Below are 20,521 nucleotides of genomic sequence, written 5' to 3'. Positions count from 1 at the left end.
TTTGCAAATGTTCCCTTGGCTAGGGACCACCCAAATAGTGACCAAATAGTGACTCTCACTGGCTAATGAAAAATCAATGTGGTTTGATATCATTAGGACAAGGTCAAAATAATCCTCTAAGCAGAATTTCCTTACATTCCCTCAACACCAGTGTGACAATCTTGCTGCAAACAAGGCATAGGGATGTGGCACTGCTGAACCTGGCAAATCTGTGTCACTGTTTAACTGAACTAAAGGAACTATCAGTGCCAAAGAAGAAAGAGAAAAAGAGAAAAATGTCAGAAATGACTGTCTAGATTCAAAGAAAAACTTGATGAAGGGGCATATAGGGATGGAAGACATCTTCAAGTGATGACCAGCAGTTTTGAACTCTGGTTCTAGCTCTTGATACAAACTTGATGTGTTGAGTGGTGCAAAATCACTACACTGACTAGGCCTAAATGCCTTCACCTGAAAGTGAGGGACTCCTTTCAAATCTAAAGTTCTGATTTCGTGCGTCTTGTTTGGCTGGCTTACTGGGTTAGAACATATGTTTCATAGGGTTAACATTATAGATTCAGTTCTCATATAAATCAGATGGCCTGATATAATACTTTGCACATAGTACTTGCTCAATAAATATTTGTTCAATGAATAAATGTCTTGGAATACAGGAAAACTCTATTTCATAGTCAAGGATTCTAACTTAGGTTTAAATGGAGTGGGGCCAAGAGAGAGCATAGGGCTTGATAGCAATGCATCTGAACTCCTGGGCAAAATAACTTAAAACATGGGTCTCACTGACTGCTATCACCATATAGTGATTGTGCTACAAGAACAATCTTACTATTCAGACTTTTGGAATCACCTGAGAGTGTTCTTGCCAGTAGCCTGTTCCCAAAAGAGATAACCAATCCTGAGAGAATTCCCTGATTTTAAGATTGCATACATAGCTCATCAAATCCTTACAACATTCAGCTGGGATATGAAAACTACAGATATTTTTTCCTCTCCACTTTTCACATGGAAAAACAGAAGTCTGCTTGCATTGCAGTCACCCCATCTCCTACAGGGGTGGGAAATGACTTAACCAGTATTACAGATTGAGCCACTACCTCTTCGTAAATATTATAGTTGAGCATAGAATTTGCCCACGTGTGGTATACCCAGTGATTTAGATGGCAATCACATGCCAGAATTTTGCTTTAGATAATGAGAACCATGTCATAAAAGAACATATGAAAATATAAATTGAGACACTTAAAAACATCAACCACCTGATCATTGTGGTCAGACACATGGTAATTTCAATTCCTTAGCAATACTTAAAAAAAAAAAAAACTAACTAAATAGATTAGAACCTGGAAGATAAAGAATCAAACATTAGAACAAGTAATCTGGGATCATAAATATTCTCTGAAATTTTCAATTTGCTTGCAACATACAGAGTTTTGTTTTGTTTTGGTTTTGCTTCCATGAGTGCATTGTATCCCCCAGTTTCTCCCCTTCTAGAAGCTGGCTAAGTATAGACGCAGATGGTGAAACTCAATCGCAGAGTGCTGACAGAGTTTCTCTTAGGGCCTACCGAACAGATCTACAGAGTCTCACATCTCCTGGTCAGCAGCGACAGGTAAACACTAGCTTTATTTTAGCGGCTCAGTTGCAGCTCCATGGGCAGCTGTCCTTACTGCACATAATCAGTCCCTTTTTTCAGGGGGTTATAACTCAACCATCAAAATACCAAAATATGCTCTGGTTCGAAACTTGGTGTATAGAGTCCTAAGTCCAGGAATGAATGTGGTTTACTTCCAAATTTAAGAAAATATTGAGTTTTGTAGGTTATTTATTTACTATTTTCAAATATGTTTGAAGAATCTTTTAAACTCCATAGGAAAATGTACTAAAAAGGACACACCATTTTAATACCTTGGGTGATTCATTCTGAATTTCAGCACACCACTGAAAGGACCAAATGGTGGAAAAAAAGAGTTTGTTTTATTTTCTTACCAAATACAGATGTTTTGACCACTTGGGTCCTCATCAGTGTTCAAAATATTAGTGTGTTGTAACATAATAAAATAAAGGCATTAACTTCTTTGTTTTGTTCCTTTCAGTGATGTGCAGAATGGATTAACGAGTTCTTGTTTCTGGCCCTTGTATAACTCAAAAACTCGTTTCAACTTAAATAAATTAATTAAGTAATTAGTTCATAATATGGCCTAATCACCTCTGGTATTTTGAAACAAACACAAACACAAAAATGGCTGTTGCACATTTGCATTTAATTACTTCCACATAAAATACTTGTGTGGACTTTATTACAGGTGACATAAATTTCAAATCTAAGCTTTGTGATAGAAAGCCTGGGTTATGGTATTGTGTAGACTTCCATGAAGATTCTGTAACCATCCCTACTAGTTTCCTCAAGAAAATGAAACCACAGTCTACGAAACCACATTCTTGTGCTCTTAATTGGCAAAAGAAAGTGCTTTATTTCAAAAACTCTGGAGAATAAGTTACTTCCTACAGAGGCTCAAAGGATGTTAATATAAAAGGCAGTATCATTTCTGGAATTTCTGCAGTGTTCAATTTTTGCTCTTGGAGTCTGAACAGTTCTTGTTTGCATACACGTCTATCTGGGAATTGCTCTTAGTGATCAGGACAGCCTTATGGAAATCCTTCCAGATGAATATACTCAATAGAGCAAAAAATCTTGCTCTGTCTTTAATGTAAAGGAAAAAAGGATTTTTAAACAACTGTGTAATTGTGAGTTCTAGCCTTAAAGGAACTTTCTTGGCTTGGATTTCTTCTACCCTCCCCTTCAGATACTTAATAATCAAAGTATATGCCAAGAAACTAATGATGCAAACCAGAGTATTGCACATGAACTTGGATCGCTTTCCCATTGTGTAGTGTGTGTAGTGACCAAGATTGGACCCAAAAAGTTGATGATAGAAAATAGGCAATGCAACACAATCAAGGTACGCCTACCTTGGGAAATTTACAAACCCATTTCCTATCCTTCATAAATGCATATAACGATTCTCAGTATAGATTCTGAAACTTCTAGGCTAATCTGACCATCAGCTGTGAAAGGAAGAAGGATCAACCTTGATTAGTAAATTTCCAGGTCATTTGCTTGGCAGGAACCCACTGATGTGCTAGCTGCATACCTCACAATTCTTTAGGTGTTATCTGATGTTACCATGCATTCCTGATACCCTTTGAATTTCAATACAGAAATCTAAGTACAACTAAACATTTCCCCAAGCTGTGACAGCCTTATGGTTATTACTCATTTTAGAACTGAGACCAACTTTTCTTCTGACATTTGACCTGGGAGAGTTTCTCCTTTAGCTTTCTGAGTCATGCAAATTTATTCAAATTCTGTATTACAACCCTTGTCAGTTGTGGCCAGACATTCACTTAGTGATGTCTTACACACAATAGGCTCGCAATAAACATTTGCTTTTCAGAATGAAACTAGCCTTATTATAAGAAAAAAATGGAACAGATTTCAATAGAGTTCTAAATGAACTAGAAGAAAGACTAATAGATCTTGAGTATATTAAAAAAAAAATCAAGCAGGGAGAACAGTTGGGTTTTGATACAGTTTCCCAAGGGAAGTAGTAGAAGTTTCATTACTCAGGGCATTTTAAAGTAGAATAGACAAAACACTAGTGGGGTATGTTGAAATAAAATATGCGTAGTCCGTCTGTGAATTAGTGTTTACTTTCAATATAATTATAAGTGAAGCAACACTGTAATGGGAATTTTTCATACACACGAAAGCTATGGCTACTATGTTTCCACATCGACCATATGTTGCACATATTGGTTGGTGTGGATGTGTATCCCTACTGCCCTCTAGTGGATGAAATGTAAGACCTACCTGATTAACCAGATCTAACAAGCTACTGGTTTGGGGGTATATCAATCTTTAATCATTTAGGGTAGAAAGAAAATAGCTGTGTTGATGCATTTTCCATCAAATTATAAAATTGAAGGGCATTAAAAACAACAGAATCAAACTCTGTAATTAAGACTGCCATTTAATGTTTGTTCGCACACGGTATTCATTTCTGTGTATCCCTGCCAAAGATCCATTGTGTAATGTTGTCCTCACATGACATTAAAAACACCAGTCCCCTGGAAAATATAAAAAAGAAACTGTGCTGCCTTGAAATACATGGAGTTTACTTTCAGAAACAGAACATTAATACAGACACAGTAAGATAATTTGGAACACAAATAATGGCGACAAGAAACTTGAAAACCAGGACTGCTCCTTAAATCTGAGCAAGCATATTAGCAGTCTATGGGTGTGCTGGCTGGTAGTCAGAAGAGGGCAAACAAAATGGGTTTCAGAACAGGGAAGCAGATTTGAGAAAGGACTGACTAAACACAGAGTAATGGGGCAGGAAAATAACTCTAAACACACATTTGGTACTGTGGGTATATATTTAATGCTATCACATTGAGGCTGCTTTTCAAGTGTAGAACCCAGATGCTGTACTCCCAATGAAGAAAGATAGGGACTTGTACAGTTCTTTGGCATTGTGTTATTAAGACACAGAACAAATTTGAAGGCCACTCTCTTTGTATAATTTTAATTATTTTACAGGATTTAGACTTTAATCACTAAGTTTCAGTCTCACACTTAGTATATGAAATAATTCTCCTAAAACACCAAGAGAAAACAATTATACAATCTATGTTGCCAAAACAACTGATATACCACGGAGAATAAATGAAATCCGAAAGTAGAGAAACACACCGTGTGCATGCTGAGTGCACCAGGGCAATGGCCCTTACTAGGAACGTGGGAAATAAATTGGATAAATCTTTAAATATCATAAATTGTTAGAAGCTGGTGATATGTGAGTAGATGTACACTTGAAGGGAGGGGAACTGGGTGGCATGGCCCAGATTGGTCTCTTTGAGTTAGTGACAGTTTTTACAGTACATAATTTGGTTAAAAAGTATTGGTTTAGTAATCAAAGATGGGTCTCAATGGAGTTCTCCTGGTAAACGTTAAAAAAAAAAAAAAAGCAACAGACTTATCTAGATAGAGGTACAAAGCAACATGAAAACTCTCATTACCGGAGTGATCTAAGGAAAATCTAAGTTGATAAATATCCTGGGACTATTGTTTTCATCTCAACTAGATTTACTGTATAGTAGTTAGCATATCTATAGATAGATACGGGGAAGCCCAGGAGAGCTGGGGGTAAGCAGTATGGACCACAAGGAGGAAATACAGCCAATTTCCTACTTAGCACCACGGACAGAGCTGTCAGCAGAAAGAAACATCCTTGGAGTTATCCTTGGTGTTAAAGAAACACAAAGAAATCAGTGTTGCATTTTAAAGACGCTTCTTATCCCCATTGTGACTGGCAGTCTGGGTTGGAATTATGTTGCACTGCTTCCCTGTAGGGCACCCACTGGAGCTGAACGAATAAAAAGGTGTCTTGCCCACCTGTGCACACACAGGAAGAAAAGGTTGATACAGGAGAATGATGTCTCCTTGACCTTTGTCTGACACTTCTGGTTTTTGAAAAATCATAGCACTCTGAAGAATACTATCCAGTCTTTCCCATGTCAAGACAAGTCCCTCTGCATTTCAGCCTTAGGGTCTCTATTGCTCTGGGGCACAACTAGGGAAAGGGAATAAGTAAAGACAACTCTAAAAGGAAGTAAAACGCCTTCTATTCCATCTCATGTTATAGAGGATTGCAAAGAAGACCCTCTTCTTCCTCTCAGTTCTGGCCTTTACTGGGTGGAAGTCACTATTAGATTCCATAACTGAGTAACAGATTCTGGAAAATCAGAACTCTCTCTCTCGCTCTTGAGCAGTGTGGGGGTCTCCTTTTCTGTCCTGCTGAAGCCAGATATAGAGAACTGTAGAGAACCAGTTTTACGAAAGAAAGCACCCTAGCACAAATTATTTGGCATTAAACCATACTATCATTTGCTAAAGACTTGTAGTCAAACCTTTTCTCATTTGATTGTTAATAAGAACCTTATATTTCTAAAAGAACTTGATTACCAGGGAACTTGTGGGTTTCGGCTTTAATCAATTCTGAGGATTTTTCCTATCTTTTGTTTCTTAGACCTTTATGTCCACAGGAGAGTCTAGAGAGTCGAAATTCACTTTTTGCCAGCTCACTACGCATGTTCACCAAATGGTAAAGTTCTCACTTTAAAGCCCAGCAAGACAAGATGAGCTCTGTCTGCCCAGCAGCCTTTCAGAGGCATTAAGGGTAAGAGAGAAGGTAAGTAATTCACTATGCGTTCCCATTTCTATAATGGGGAAGGACGTCTTGATACATTTACAATACTCCTCTGGGGATATTTCATCAGTTATACCTAAACTCTAATGGACAATAATTGATTTGAACTTTCCACTTAGCACAGAGCTGTAAACAGCTTCACTGCAGACGGCAGCAATGAGCCGACGTTTTGTAAAGTGGAGAGAGATTCAGAAAACTTTTGTACTGGGTCATGCCGTAGCCTAACAGCTTTTGAATCCAGGGAAGAAACAGTTTGTCCTCCTCGTTTTAATAGCTGGGCTAATCGAGTTTCAAGCCTGCAGTAGGTATAGGTTATCTTTTGAAGGCATTCCATTTTAACCCCTCGCTATTATGATGAGTTTATAACCTAGCCATAAAAATGTACTCCTAATTTAGACATACATCAGGACACATTCAAAAACATAACTTTCCGAATGTTAATTTCCTGGTAAAGGAAAAAAATAAGACATTAAAGTCATTTTAAGACTACAGATTTTTTTTTTTTTTTTAACTCTCCGTGGGTGGTGAGCCTTTCAGGGAAAATATTCCCTTCTCCTCCAATGTCCCTCATCTGGTTGACATCACCCTGTCTCTCCCTCTCCCTCAACTTCACTTTGTTTCTGGCCATATCTTAGTGCAATCTCCCATGGAATGGCCCCAAAGACTAATCTGCTACAAGGCATGAACCAAGCACAAGTATGTTCCATGACTTTCTTTTATAGCCTCCCTCCAGCCCTGTTGAACACACAAGTAGACGAAGTTTAGAAGAATTCTCACACTATTTAAATCAGCTCTTCTGTCTCACGCAGGCATGACAGAGGGTAACAACGAAGAGAAATGAAAGACTGACTACATTTTACTTAGACCACTACATCGTCTGCTCAGTCTATGGCTTTCCTATTTTGTTCCACACTCCTGGAATTCTCACAATGGGATTCAAAGCTCACCTAGAAGCCACTCTTAGACAACAAAAGACAGAGTCCCCTTTGGAGTTGTTGCTGCCACTTCTCGTGTCAAAGATGTACAAACCTTGTGGCTGTGAAGTAGGACTTTATGAACACACAGCAAGAAAGTATATTTTGTGAATATATTGCAACCGGACATTACCCAGCTTACATGAATTTGACATGGAATATGAATTTTCTCTCAATTCAGCTGATGAGATTGTAAGAGCAAAGGCATACCACTGTCAGAAAATAGATTTACCCGTCACCCCCAATTGTAATTCCCTTTCTAGAAATCTACAGAAAAAATAGGATATAATCCGACAATTTGTAAGATGTTGTCCAGAGTATGAAATGCATTAAAATCAAACTGAACATAACTTGTTCCACTTAGTCCTGAAAATTACATTCTGTAGCTTCTAGACATCAAACTTACTTCTGGTTTTGATGTGACCACTGATTATTTAGGTAACACTAAGCAAGGTACTGAACCTTACAAAGCCTCAATTTTTCCATTTCTCATTTGGGGAGAATGACACCTGTGTGTTCTTATTTATTGATTGATGAGATGAAATTATATCATAAGCTAGTGAAAAAAATGGTGTTATATATATTTGGGGTCAGTCATCTTTACTTTTACTGCAGCATGACCAATGATTGGCAAACTAGTTAAAGTGTACCTCATCCTTCCTGGGTAGAAGGCAACATGGAAAGGATATTTTCCATCATTTGACAGTAAGGGCCTAGCTCTACCCATGTTCTTCTCCAGGCAAGCCCTTTTCTCCCATAATCAAAGGGCAACATTTTAATATTTAATCTTTAAATCAAATATGGCATTCTCAAATTTGGTTTAACCAACGTCTAAACTTCACTGAGCTTTCAGTTGAGCCACGAACTCCCTCTTTCACTGTCAAGCTTCCACGCGACACTCTTTAACCACACAAGTTTGTACAATGGTACCTAGTGAGCTCAAATGATTTTCTCACTGATCAACAATTAGTCTGTAAAGTGTTTATACTGCAGAACATCACTCTGGTGTGTCAGGTTCAGCTCTCACAGACTTAACTAAGCATAAAATGTGCTTTACAAATAAAATGCTTATAAAAGTTAACAAAGAAGTAGATGACTTACATTCACCCTGTGTTTTATATCAACCTTGGAATTCAAAGTTCCATAGTTAATGGAAATGGGAAGAGCTTAGCGAGGGTTCAGAGCAAAGGCCAAAGAACCTTCCTTCCTTGTTTGCCCAAAATATTAAGAGATAATTTGATAATGGTTGTTAGTAAGATGATGTGTTAATAGATGTTCCTTATCTATCACTCAGATTAAACATTTAAAAAGGGGGTTTATGAAGTATGAGGGATTGGGTTTAGTTATAAAATTCTTACATACTTTAGGAGATGTTAAATCCTCATATGAAATACTCTGATGTCCCAGTGTAAGTTTTATGAAATACATTTGATACCTATTTATCTGTGACAATTTAGTTAACATGCTACTAGAAGGCAGGACAGGTGAACCAGAAGAGTTCTAGGCTTTAGCTTTTTATAAAAGTTAAAAATGAACTGTAGAGCTTATCTTGAAATACTCTTTCACAGAAAGTATATGTAGTATATGTATGATACAATGACTGAGACATCCCACATGCTAAGCTGACTACTGTCATAGGGAACCAACCTCGTGTGAACTGTTTGATCCCACTATTGACCAGTCTTTATCAATGCTTGGCAGAGGTCAAGGAAGTAAATCTAACACCTAGAAAACAAATAAGTGATTTCCTTGTTTGCTTTTAAAAATGCCATTTACCGATTTTATTTTTCTTTACAGTTGTTAGCTGTACATGGTCATATTATAATTGTCATATAACAACCTTAATTCAGGGACACATCTTTTGACACAATGTATTATTCAGCAACTTTGGGTAAACATGCAATTTAGGAGTGGAAAAGATGCACACAGAGACAAGTAATCATAGATACAAAGCATGGTGAATTTCTGTGCCATGCACTTCACACCCCAACTCATCTCGCAGGGAAACTAGAGAAGGGGCAGAACCATTTCAATTATGATAATTCACAAAGGGAGGCCATATAGATATGCATGCAAAGTCTCTCCCCACCTCTCCATTTACATGCCAGGATTTCAACTCTGCGACACTGAGTCCCTTCATTTAGCCAATTAGTCTTTCCAGCTTCATGTAATGCACGCCAAAAAGAAGGAGAAATAGAAGTGCTGACGTTCACTGCTTTGAAAGTTGCTATTCTAATGCCAAAGCTGCCTCTTGAGCAATTTCCAGAATGTATTAACATGGGAGCAAAGCGCTATTCCTAAAGACAGGGATCACATTATGCAGGGGAGCCCCGTTCAACATGTCACAATTGCACAGAACCTCCATCCCCTGAACGATCTCACAGTTGTAGTTAGCATGGACTCAAGTTTGTGGTCTTTACTTAGGTGAAACTTAGGAGGTCTTCCTAAAGAAAAGAAGCAAATTAAAAAATATCTAGTAAGCAAGGCATGACACATCTTTTGTACCATGGCATTGACCAAGTCCTTTTACTGTCATTCTGAGAAAGCTGGTCAAGGTGCAAAGCAAACCGGCCTCTCAGTTTAGGACAGAGTGAAGGATTCTTCAGTTTCTGTCTTTATTTTTCTTTTTTAATCAATTAAGTCAAAGTTCAATTTTAATTATTTTAATTTGGCAGATACCCCTAGAGTTTTCCCTCCATATTAAGGACCAAGCTGAAAACCATTACATAATTGTGTAGGTGTATATCTGAATGCCCTCTCACGCACGCGATTCTGATACTTAGCAGGCAATAAGGTGTTGCTCTGAAATTCGCAAAACCACTAATTCTTCAGCCTTTCACCCTGTTTACAGCTGAAGCAGTGATAGAGATTTTAATATCACTTTCTCCCTTACTCTTGGCAATGGATTTACAAAAGCCAGTTTGTGTCAGCCAGGCCCTCTACAAATTTAGCTGTTCTTTGCTTAACTCATAAGATTTGCAAGAGATGATGGGACAATTCCCCCACTGAGGCAGCATAGCAGAGGTGAAGGGGCACTTAAAGTCCTATTTCTTCTACACATTGTCTTTGCTTACTTTGACCATGTCTGTCTTCTAGGTCTCCTTTTCCCAATACACAAAATTTGAATATTGGCTGAGACGATCCTGCAGGGTTCCATCTAGTCCTTTTTTGTTTTTTTACCCTAAAAAGCTCAAAATGACTTCTTTCTCTGTCTGGCTTCTATAATTTATAATCTTCGCTCGATCTTCTCCCTTTATTTCTTTCCTCAATATTTTCTTTTGTATCTCCTAAATATGCTGTCCCTCAAAGAAACATCTTAAGGCCATAGATTTTTCTTCTTATACTCCTCATGCATCTGAGGGGTTCATGCACTCATCCATCTTTTCTCATAATCTTCCTCTTTTAGTTAGGGTTAACTAAGTTAGTTAACTTAGATAACACTTTCTCTTCAGAACATCTCTAATTAGATGGCTGCTAGCCCCTCAAAACCCATAGAACAAAAAGCATTCTCTCTTTCCTTTTAAATCATTCTGCTATACAAATCTATATAACCACAGTCTAACATATCCAATGCCTCAATCTTCTGCTAAACATTCACATTTTAATATATTGCTTCTCATATAGAGCCACTTATCAAATCTAGAAATTTTCTTATGATGTTAACTCAAATAAACCTTTTTTCACTAATATTCTTGGCCAGCTCCTAATCACATTGCCCCTAGGATATGAAAATTGCCTCCTCACTCCAAACATATTCTCAGTGGTTTGACTGTCACAGCTCTCTCTTTAGTCCTCCAGTGAATTTCTACCCTACTTCAGATCAGTTGTGAATTCTAGACTCCCAGCACTGAAAGCCCCCTGTAGGTTTGCTTGTCTAACCTGTCAGCATCCGGTGCCACTAAGGCCCACCTTAATCCACACACCAAGTCGCTTTTGTCTTCTGGCTTCTTTCCACTGAGAATACACCCTCTCCATCTCTGAACTTTTTCCACATAAGCCTGCATCTATGGAATAATCCTTCGTGCACTGAAGAACAACTTTCCTTCATTCAAATGATAACTTACACCTTACTTATGCCAGAGAGATTTCTAAGATGATTTCCAGCCAACTGTTAACCCTCTAAAACAAGGTAAGAACCACTCCACCCACCTTTCCACACATTTCAGAAAAAAAAATGTATTTTAAATTGTGTATTGTAGTTGTTTATAAATTATTTTGATGGTAGCAAAATATGGTATTTAATACAGTTTGATTATTTATTGCCTTGCAACTTTTAAGTATTGATTTCAAATTGGTATAAAAAACAAAAACGAAAACAGTCCTGTTTTGTTACTTTAAGATACACAAAGCCATTTAAGTCTCATGCTTTTTGAGAACTGTCAACTGCTATGCACATGATAGTTATTACTAAACACCTGTTGAATTGGATTGAGGAGGAACCATCTTAAAAACAGTTTACTCACAGAGGAAGGAATCAGAAGACTAGGAACATAAATATTCCATAGCAGCATCTGAGTGTAGTAACAAATAATACTAAAATGAGAGTTCCCCAAATTTCTCTCTCTCTTGATTGTTTAATATTATATTCATAAAACTATATTTTTAAAAACAGCTTTAATTTTAAAACATTAAATTTACACACCAAGAAGTAGACACTAGCAAAGTCTCACAGTCTGATTTATTTCTCTGTAATATATCTGTCTTGAGAACATCAGCAGGAATACACCAAAGAAATATGTCCCTCACGGGATCAACTATATAAAAAGACAGAACACATCATCAGCACAAAAATCATTATCCATCTAATTTCTCCCATTCTAGATGGCTCCGGTGAGCCCCTCGATCATTACTGACTAGGGTTAAGATAGAGCTTAATGGATTAATTAAGCCAAAGCAGGACTGCATTGCAGACTGAAGAAGAGAAGGTCCTGACACAGATGAGGCAACAACTCCGTTCCTCTTTTATTCAAATGTGCAAGACTCACCCACCCCCAAGTGCTACACATTTATACCGTAAATAGTCTCCAAAAATAAGATTTGGTGTCTGCTGTCTGGGTCTTCCCCTCAGCATTCATCAACATCTAATACTTGGGTGTTCATCAAAACTTATCGTGTAATAAGAAATTAAATGTTAAGACTTTATTTTTCTTCAGAAACATGGAGAATGATTGTTAACAGAGGTAAAGCAATAGAGGCAGAGTGCTCGTTTTGGCAATCAAGGAGCACCAACTAAGGGAGAGGTTATTGTTTGAATGTCAATGTGACTCTGAGAGAGGGCCAGGGACACAGAATATTCACAAAGAGCTGAAAGGAAGAAGTGCCCACAGCCATAAAGTCACGGGGACTGGGGGGGGGTGGGGGGCATGCCCAAAGGCAGCTGTCGTAATGGAAACCTTCAGATTTGTTCATTTAAAGGGGATTTTGAAATTCAAATGTAAAAAGAGAACAAGATAATCCAAAGGGCTCAATTTAGAGCCTTTTTCTTCTTGTAAGAAGAAGAGAAAATAGAGAGAATCTCTCCGCCTCCCCAACAAAGTACTATACCATACTGGCAGTCTACTCTCATTTTTACAAACCAAATCCACATATTAATGACATAAAAACCACGTTCACCATGGGGACAATCAGACGCTATCAGACATAACATTAAATACACAGGTATTAAAAGAAAAAAAATGCAAACTACCAAGAAATACCTTACTCGGGAAATGGTAAGGCTGATGAAAGCAGACCATGTCATTAAAATCAAGCACAACAGCAAAGCATCTATGGACCTAGACTGGGAGGGACAGGCCTCATTTGCACCAAAGAGAAAGTGCCCTGAAGGGGCCCAGAAGTGGGAAACTGGGTAGATTTTAGTCTTTTTCTGTTATTTATTTATTTTTTTGGCGGGGGAGGGGAATGACAGAAACCTGACAGGCTCCTCTGGAGGTCTGGCTGGACCCACCATGTTGAGTCCCAGTGTCTAAGTGAGTAATAGAAATGAAAAGACACCTATCTCAATGGTTGTCCTGAAAGAGTTTTAAGAGCAAGTACAAGTCCCCAACCCCCTAGTAGAATACTAATAATTTCATTTGTGATTCTTGCATTAGGGAAAAAACTTGTGCTAAGTTCAAACAATAGGATACCTCTCAAAAAGATATGACTTCTCACTAGAGAGAAAGAATCATATTCTGGAGTGGGAAGTGTTTTTGACCTTAGTGATCTTTTAGTCATTTTGTAAAAGAGGAAACTGAGGACTTGTCAATGGTCACAGAAGTTAATTGTGTAGTTGCAATTCTAAGCAATAATGAATTTACAGATAGATTTGGGGCTATGAGGAATCCAGTGGAATTGGGTCCTTCAAGGCCTTTTATTTAAACAATTATATATATCTATATACACACAAAAAAGATACGGGGGGGAGATATCTATAGATATAGATGAGTATGTATAAAATATATTACTGGGTAGTAAAAATAGGACCCAGTGTTGTAGCATTTTCACTACCATGGTCAAGAAACTGCTGACTAGATTCATTTGTTAAGTGAACTCTCTGAACTCTCTGTGCAAGTATTATAAAAGTAAAAACTGTAAGATTAGACATAGTTTCTGCTGCTTCAAGAAGAGTTAACAATATAGTTGTTTCACATCTGCAATACTACCTCTTGAATAATCAAGTAGTCAAACTAATTCCCATTGGAATAATCCAAATCGTAATCATTAATTTTGAATCTTGAGAGAAGGCATAAACCCTGCATTATATTTTAGTTAGACACTGGAAATAATCTGGAATGTTTCTGGTACTCCACACCTAAAGATTGGATTTCAGCTATTCTATGCTTTTGGATGTTTTTTTTCCCTTTTAGAATCCATCCTAAATTCAATGCCCTAACTCAGTAGCTAAGAAACAGAATTCTCTAGGCATTGCTCTTCTCCTTCTGCCCAGTCTTGAGAGGGTACTGAGGTCGAGGATGGGGATGAAACTAGGAATAAGGCAGAGAACCTTGCTAAGTAATGCTTCTTTCATATCTAACACATTTGTAGTCAGCTCCCTGGCCCTCCGTATCCATAGGTTCTATATCCGCAAATTGAAAATATTTGGAAAAAACAGTACCCTCCAATAAAAAAAATGATACAACAATGAAAAATAACACAAAGAAACAATGCAGTATAACAGCTATTTACATAGACTTTACGTTGCATTAGGTATTATAAGTAATTTAGAGATGATTTAAAGTATATGGAAGCATGTGCATGGGTAACATGCAAACACTATCCCATTTTATATTAGGGACTTGAGCATTTGCTGATTTTGGTATCTGTGGGGTGGGGTGGGGTCGGATGGGGTGTCCTGGAACCAATGCCCTGCTACTGGATATCAAGGGATGACTGTACTTAATCTCCAAGTCATTTCCCTTACAGCTATATTCTAGTATACGGCAAAGCACAATGATTTCCTTTGAGATGAACAAAAATCGAGTAGCTAAAACCTAATGAATACAATTAGTTTAAGTAATCTGGTTATGGAGAAAAATCACTAGTAGTAATAGCTTAAGACTAAAGAAGTGATCATATTATCCAAGGATTTCTCTTAAAAAGAAGAAAGGAGAAAAATAACATGTGAGTGCCTACCACATTTCAGTACTATGCTAGGTTCTTTACACAAATTATCCCATTTAATCCTCATAAACATCTCCTAGAGCAGAGATTATGTTTCCATTTCTTCCAGCAAAGAAACTGAGGCACAGCAAGATTGTGCTTTGACCAGACACACAAAGCTAGAAAGTAATTTTGGGCACTCATATTTGGATCCAAGTTTGTCCATCTACAAAGCTTTAGAAGCCTGCTAAGGGAGAAACCCAAAAATGAAACAACAATGAATGCCGCTGGCAGTCTTTTTAACGAATATCTACTATATGGTGCTAAGTTATGTGCAGAATTAATTCAAATATAAACACACATTTTCTGTCATCTTGATGTTTAAATATACGAGTATGAGCAAACTAACATTTGGATTCACCAAATAGAATATTAATGTAGAAAATTCAAATCACTCATGTATTAAAAAAAATTTAGAAGACAATTTACCTGATGTTGCAAAGTTATCATGCAAAAATTAATGCTAAAAACGTAAAAATATACCCCCTAAACTCTTTCAGTGCCAGGAAAACATCATGCACTGCTCGCTCCTACAAAAACCTGGCACAGTCAATTCCCTGTTAATTGCCAGCAGATAGGGTTTTATCCTTAAAAATATTTAAAGGTGAGCACATAGTCTGCTTCATTTTTACTTCCAGGGTTGGCATTCTCATTGCCTCTACTTACCTTGTTTTCTTTTAAGTGTGGAAAGGAAAACAAATGAATTTTTCTTTCATATATGAAGGCCTAGATGTCGGGAAAAGTTGTTTAAATGAAAACATGGAGTTTCTCTCCTCGTGGTAAGCTGGGGCATTTGGAGAGTCCCCTCCTCCCCGTGCCTCTCCATCAACACACACACACACCCTAGTTCATGTTCTAGTTTCACACGGGATAAGAAAAGAAAAGGAAAAACAGAAAAAGCAAGAAAAAGTACAGAAGAAGAAGAAGGTGGAAGGATAGAAGAGGGCCTAAGGAAGTAGTGCAGTCCTCCCGAGTGCTCCAGAAAGTGAAACGATGAAAAGGGTGAGCTTCAAGAGCAAGGCACCTCCCAGCTCTCCACGGATGGTTCTCTCCATCAGCTCCAGAACTAAAGCCCTCAGCAGACAGGATGGTGCTAAAAGAAGAAAAACTCTGGAAGGGAGTCAGAGACAGATATTGCAGAGCTTTCTAGTGCCTTCTATATACGTATAAAAACGATTATTCAAGAAATAGTGTAATTTTCCAGAGCATGTTCAAATGCAAATAAAAGGTGCATTCTAAGATTAACTATACTATGACAGCTATTCATTATGTTAAAGTTATTTATTATTTATAATTATTTTCTATCTATGACATTGTAGTTTTCCACTGACACTTGATATTCAAGAGTTGACAAAATACCATTTGAAATGCTTTGCTAAAGAACAAAAAAGAGGGATTAAGGTCCATAGAAAGTGTATCCACCAGCAATAAAAAAGGACACACGACTCATATCCCAATATTAATTACAAAAATATCTATAGTGAGATCCTAAGTTCTGGGTATTTGTCTAATTTTTCCACTATCAGAACCAAAGGTAAAAACAGCATTGATGGCTACTGCAGTTTGTTCTGTTTAACAGACCAAATGCTGGGATTCCAAAGATTCACGGCTGGGATTCCAAAGAGTTGTCCATGTTGGAAGCAGCATTCGCAGTAGCTTTCTGGTCAAGCGGTACAAAGGAGTGAAAGGGAGAAAAGGAATCATTAGCACCAAAAATCTCTAGTCATCGTTTACCACCTTGGCATGGGTTAGCTGAAGGCCATGGAGAATAACGGATGCGCAGTTGTTTCTTTCTTATACAGACAGCAGAGAGAGGGGGAGAAACCACACACTTATATTTTGCTAATGTAAAAGTCCCAGTGGAAACATTAGCACTCAAAGACATTAATGTGGATTTGGGACACTCCCTGAAGGATTTTGATTCCATTAGAAAAAAAAAAAAAAAAGACGGTGACAGATATAATCCTGCTTTGATATGTTTAATGCCATTTAAAGAGAAACTGTACCCATTTACCTCAGGCCAGGACACCAAGAGTTCAAAAAGTGAAATATCATTTCTCAGTGCAAAGAAAAAGCTTGGAAAATATTATGTGAAAATTAATTTGGCATGCTTCTTTGAAATTTTAGATTTCTGGGATGAGCAAATGGGTACAGTTTTCTTTTAACTGTTTTTGAACACCATGTGTTGAGAAGAAAACAACAGAATGGCAATTGCTCATCCAAAATGCTAACTTGTGGCATGGCACAGTCAAGATGGCCTGCCACAGCCAAAAAGCAGGTGTGTGCTATGCCTCTCACTTCAGTAGCATGCACGCCACATGTCCCTGCATTCGGCAACCTCTTGCATTTGCTTTTGGAACCTTTCTGAGGGGGACAGTAAACATGACTCAACAGAATGTCTAGCTGAGGAGGGACTGGCTCTCTGAGCCTGCGGTGAGACAGACTTTTTGAGGAAGAACCAAAGGAAAACTGGAATAATGTATTTATTTTGGAATTCTTTGCTATCACTTCCTGTGACCTAACACCAAGGTGACTGGTTCCAGATCATTTTGTGTGGATGAAATTTAGCATCTAATCAGGTTGGAAAGTAATGGTGAAGCTTTTCTGTGACTGGAGAGGACGTATTAAATCAGCTACCTCATTTGGACTGAGGTCACAGTTAATGTAGCTGGTACAGATCATATGAACCTAACCTACAAGCTTAGAGTAATAAACTCCTCAACCCTCAGGTCCATGGATAAGCTTGAAACAGGGTGTACAAAACTATTTGGTGTGCTGGGATGCCAAAGCTTCCTCAATCTGACATTATGAATCTGGTATGTTATTCTAGGAATTAAAATATTTTTACATAGATATAGGTCCTTTTCAACTACACAACAGTCCTACGAGGAAGAGGAGGAAACGGAATTAAAAAAAAAAGATTTTCCTTCTGCCCTGTAAGAAGCCTGATAAAGAGGCCAAGTTAAAAGTCATGACCACGTCTAAGCTCAAGTCAGGAACCACTTGGAATGAAATCTCAGGATATTTGTATTGTAGGAGTAGACAAGGTCTGAAGATGAAGTAGATGAGAATCAAAATTACTATTTTAGAAGACAGAAGTGGGACACCTCTACTTTATTCTATACCTTTAATTAATACATCAATAACAATTTATTAAAAACCTACTATGTACAAATGTCAAGAGTGGGGAAGAATGAACCCTATAAGTAATAAACTGGAAAAAAAAATCCTTAAGCTTTTCTGATGTAACTGAGTGATGTTCTCTGCTTCTGAGTAGAAATTTATGGATTCAGAAAAGGTGATTTATTTCCAAAAACACACATGCTATTGTTAATTTCACTCATTCAAATCACAACATTTACTACTATACCTTTTATTTCTGATGGCACATTCTAGGTGTTGGGGGGGATACAACTGTGTAAATACAGTCTCTGTATTTATTAAGCTTACTGTGCAGTGGCAGGAGGAATGAGACATATAAACATGCTCTAGTATAAGACAGTAAGTAATCAGTGCCACAGGAGACATACAAATAAGTGCTTTAGCAGTTTAGAAAAAGCAAGTCCTCCTGGCCCTCCTGGCTATAGAAGCACCCTCCATAACATACTGAAACGACTCAATGCACAGAAAGGAAGGATCTGTACAACTCTAAGTCAGCTTACAATCGATGTGCATTAGGGGATTGGAGGGTTAGTGAGGCTGTGAGGGGAGAGATGCGCTCACTGTGTCCCCAGCTCCTCTCACACCGGGTTACTCCATAATTAATGTTTATCAAAAACATGCATGGTTAAAGTGTAAGTCAATTGAATGACAGACCAGGTCAAAGGGTCTGCATTAGTTCTAGATATTTTAGATGATTATTAACACCCTGCTAGAAGTTGGCATTCTAAGAACATCATTTTCTTCCCATACTAGTGTAAAAAGTTTAGTTTTTTACCAATTCCAGAGTGATGGGAAGTATAATTCAGGGCTTCATCCTTTCAAATGAGGGAAATACTCGGCCTGTGCAAAATGCTCTTGGTATGGGTATCAAAATGTCTTTCAAAACAGCAACAAAGGCCGGGTGTGGTGGCTCACGCCTATAATCCCAGCACTTTGGGAGGCCGAGGCGGGTGGATCATGAGGTCAGGAGATTCAGACCATCCTGGCTAACACGGTGAAACCTTGTCTCTATCAAAAAAAACACAAAAAAACAAAAAAACAAAAAACCCCCAAAATTAGCCAATTAGCCGGGCATGGTGGTGGGCGCCTGTTGTCCCAGCCACTCAGGTGGCTGAGGCAGGAGAATGGCGTGAACCCAGGAGGCAGAGCTTGCAGTGAGCGGAAATTGCACCACTGCACCCCAGCCTGGGTGACAGAGCAAGACTCCGTCTCAAACAAACAAACAAAAACAAACAAATAAAAAAACAGCAACAAATACATTTCCTGATAGCCCCTCAGGAGTGTGAGTTGGAATCCATGTTCTCTAGATGTGACAGTGGAGTTGGGGAGAGGCAGGTATGCTAGGATCCATATAAGAAGAAAGGTTCCCATGGTAGTGGGAAATAGAATTTGAATGTCCTGGCTTCTAGGTCTGGGTTCTTCTTACAGAAACATCTTTTTCATTTTGTATTCCTCTTGGACACTCTAGTCCTTTGCCTCATGAAGAGTAGCCTTCTGCTGGTGTGCATGTGTGTGTGTGTGTGTGTGTGTGTATCTTTTCTAAGAGAGAGGATAGCCTTACTGATGTGCTTTTGTAAAGGATTCAAGGTTGTCTGGATCCTCAAATAATGCAACTGAAAAAATACTGTTTCTTTGATTCAATGGTGCTTACATTTGGGCAGCGTTTTCTTTTTCCATTCTCACATACAGTATTTGAGACAATCTGCCCACAATAAAAAGGTTTTAGAGCATCAAAAGTGTAGGTGAACCAAATCAGAATTAATCTCTGAAAATGGAGACTCAGGCACATAGAAAAAGTTTAGGAAAAAATCCAGGTGGGAGGCAATCCCATAGAAAGGTGTCTGGCATCTCTCCTGATTCGAAGTGAGGTGGAGTAGGACAGGTACGGAAGAGGGATGAAGGGTTCTGGCTATTCATATGATCCCCTGTCTCACCAAGGCTCATACAACTTGGGGCTGTGTTATCAGGCGGCCATTTTATTTATCATGTAGCCCATGTCTCCTATTGTATGTATGATCCGGAAAGAGGCTAATAAAGGGAAGTCTAAGCTTAACTGGGACTAAAATGAGGTGGCAAACAGTTATTCACTCCAAGAAGACTGACCAGACTGATCTGTGGAGTATCCAGCAGCGTTTCCTTTTATTATCATATTAAAAGCTGTGCATTTTATTGGAAAATAATTTTCTCTTAAAAAAAAAAAACTTGCACACTATAGCAGCAAAAGGGAGGAAGATAACAATGATCAATTCTGAACACCTGGTACACGCTTGGCACTGTTTTTCTTTATGCATGGATTTCTTTACATATATTATCTATTTGATCTTCATACCAACTATGAATGATTGATATTTTGCCCTTTTTTTTTTTTTTTGGTACGAGAATCCTAAGGTTCAGAGAAGTTACGTGAATATCCTCTGGTCACACAGCTAGTAGGGACTAAGCTGGAATTCAAATTGGAGCAGTAGGACACAA

General features: G+C 38.1%; 1 protein-coding gene and 1 long non-coding RNA gene across 54 annotated transcripts in view; one reads left to right on the top strand and one right to left on the bottom strand.

Annotated features, from left to right (window-relative positions):
• LOC105470365 (uncharacterized) overlaps positions 1-7,268 on the top strand; it is a 71,141-nt gene extending 63,873 nt beyond the window's left edge. For 2 of the 4 annotated variants that reach the window (XR_011618550.1, XR_011618546.1), the window contains 2 exons: positions 6,093-6,254; positions 7,082-7,268. This is a non-coding gene — a long non-coding RNA (uncharacterized lncRNA). Of the gene's footprint in view, positions 1-1,476; positions 1,610-6,092; positions 6,255-7,081 lie in introns of all 4 variants that reach the window. The other 2 variants (XR_011618536.1, XR_011618537.1) reach the window with 2 other exon arrangements.
• The window catches only part of LOC105470366 (zinc finger and BTB domain containing 20), an 814,500-nt gene that overhangs the window by 80,770 nt on the left and 713,209 nt on the right, over positions 1-20,521 (bottom strand). The gene's annotated exons all lie outside the window — the stretch shown is intronic.

Source organism: Macaca nemestrina, chromosome 2 (assembly GCF_043159975.1).
Source record: "Macaca nemestrina isolate mMacNem1 chromosome 2, mMacNem.hap1, whole genome shotgun sequence".
NCBI classification, from domain to species: domain Eukaryota; kingdom Metazoa; phylum Chordata; class Mammalia; order Primates; family Cercopithecidae; genus Macaca; species Macaca nemestrina.
This window is presented reverse-complemented; position numbering and strand designations above follow the sequence as displayed.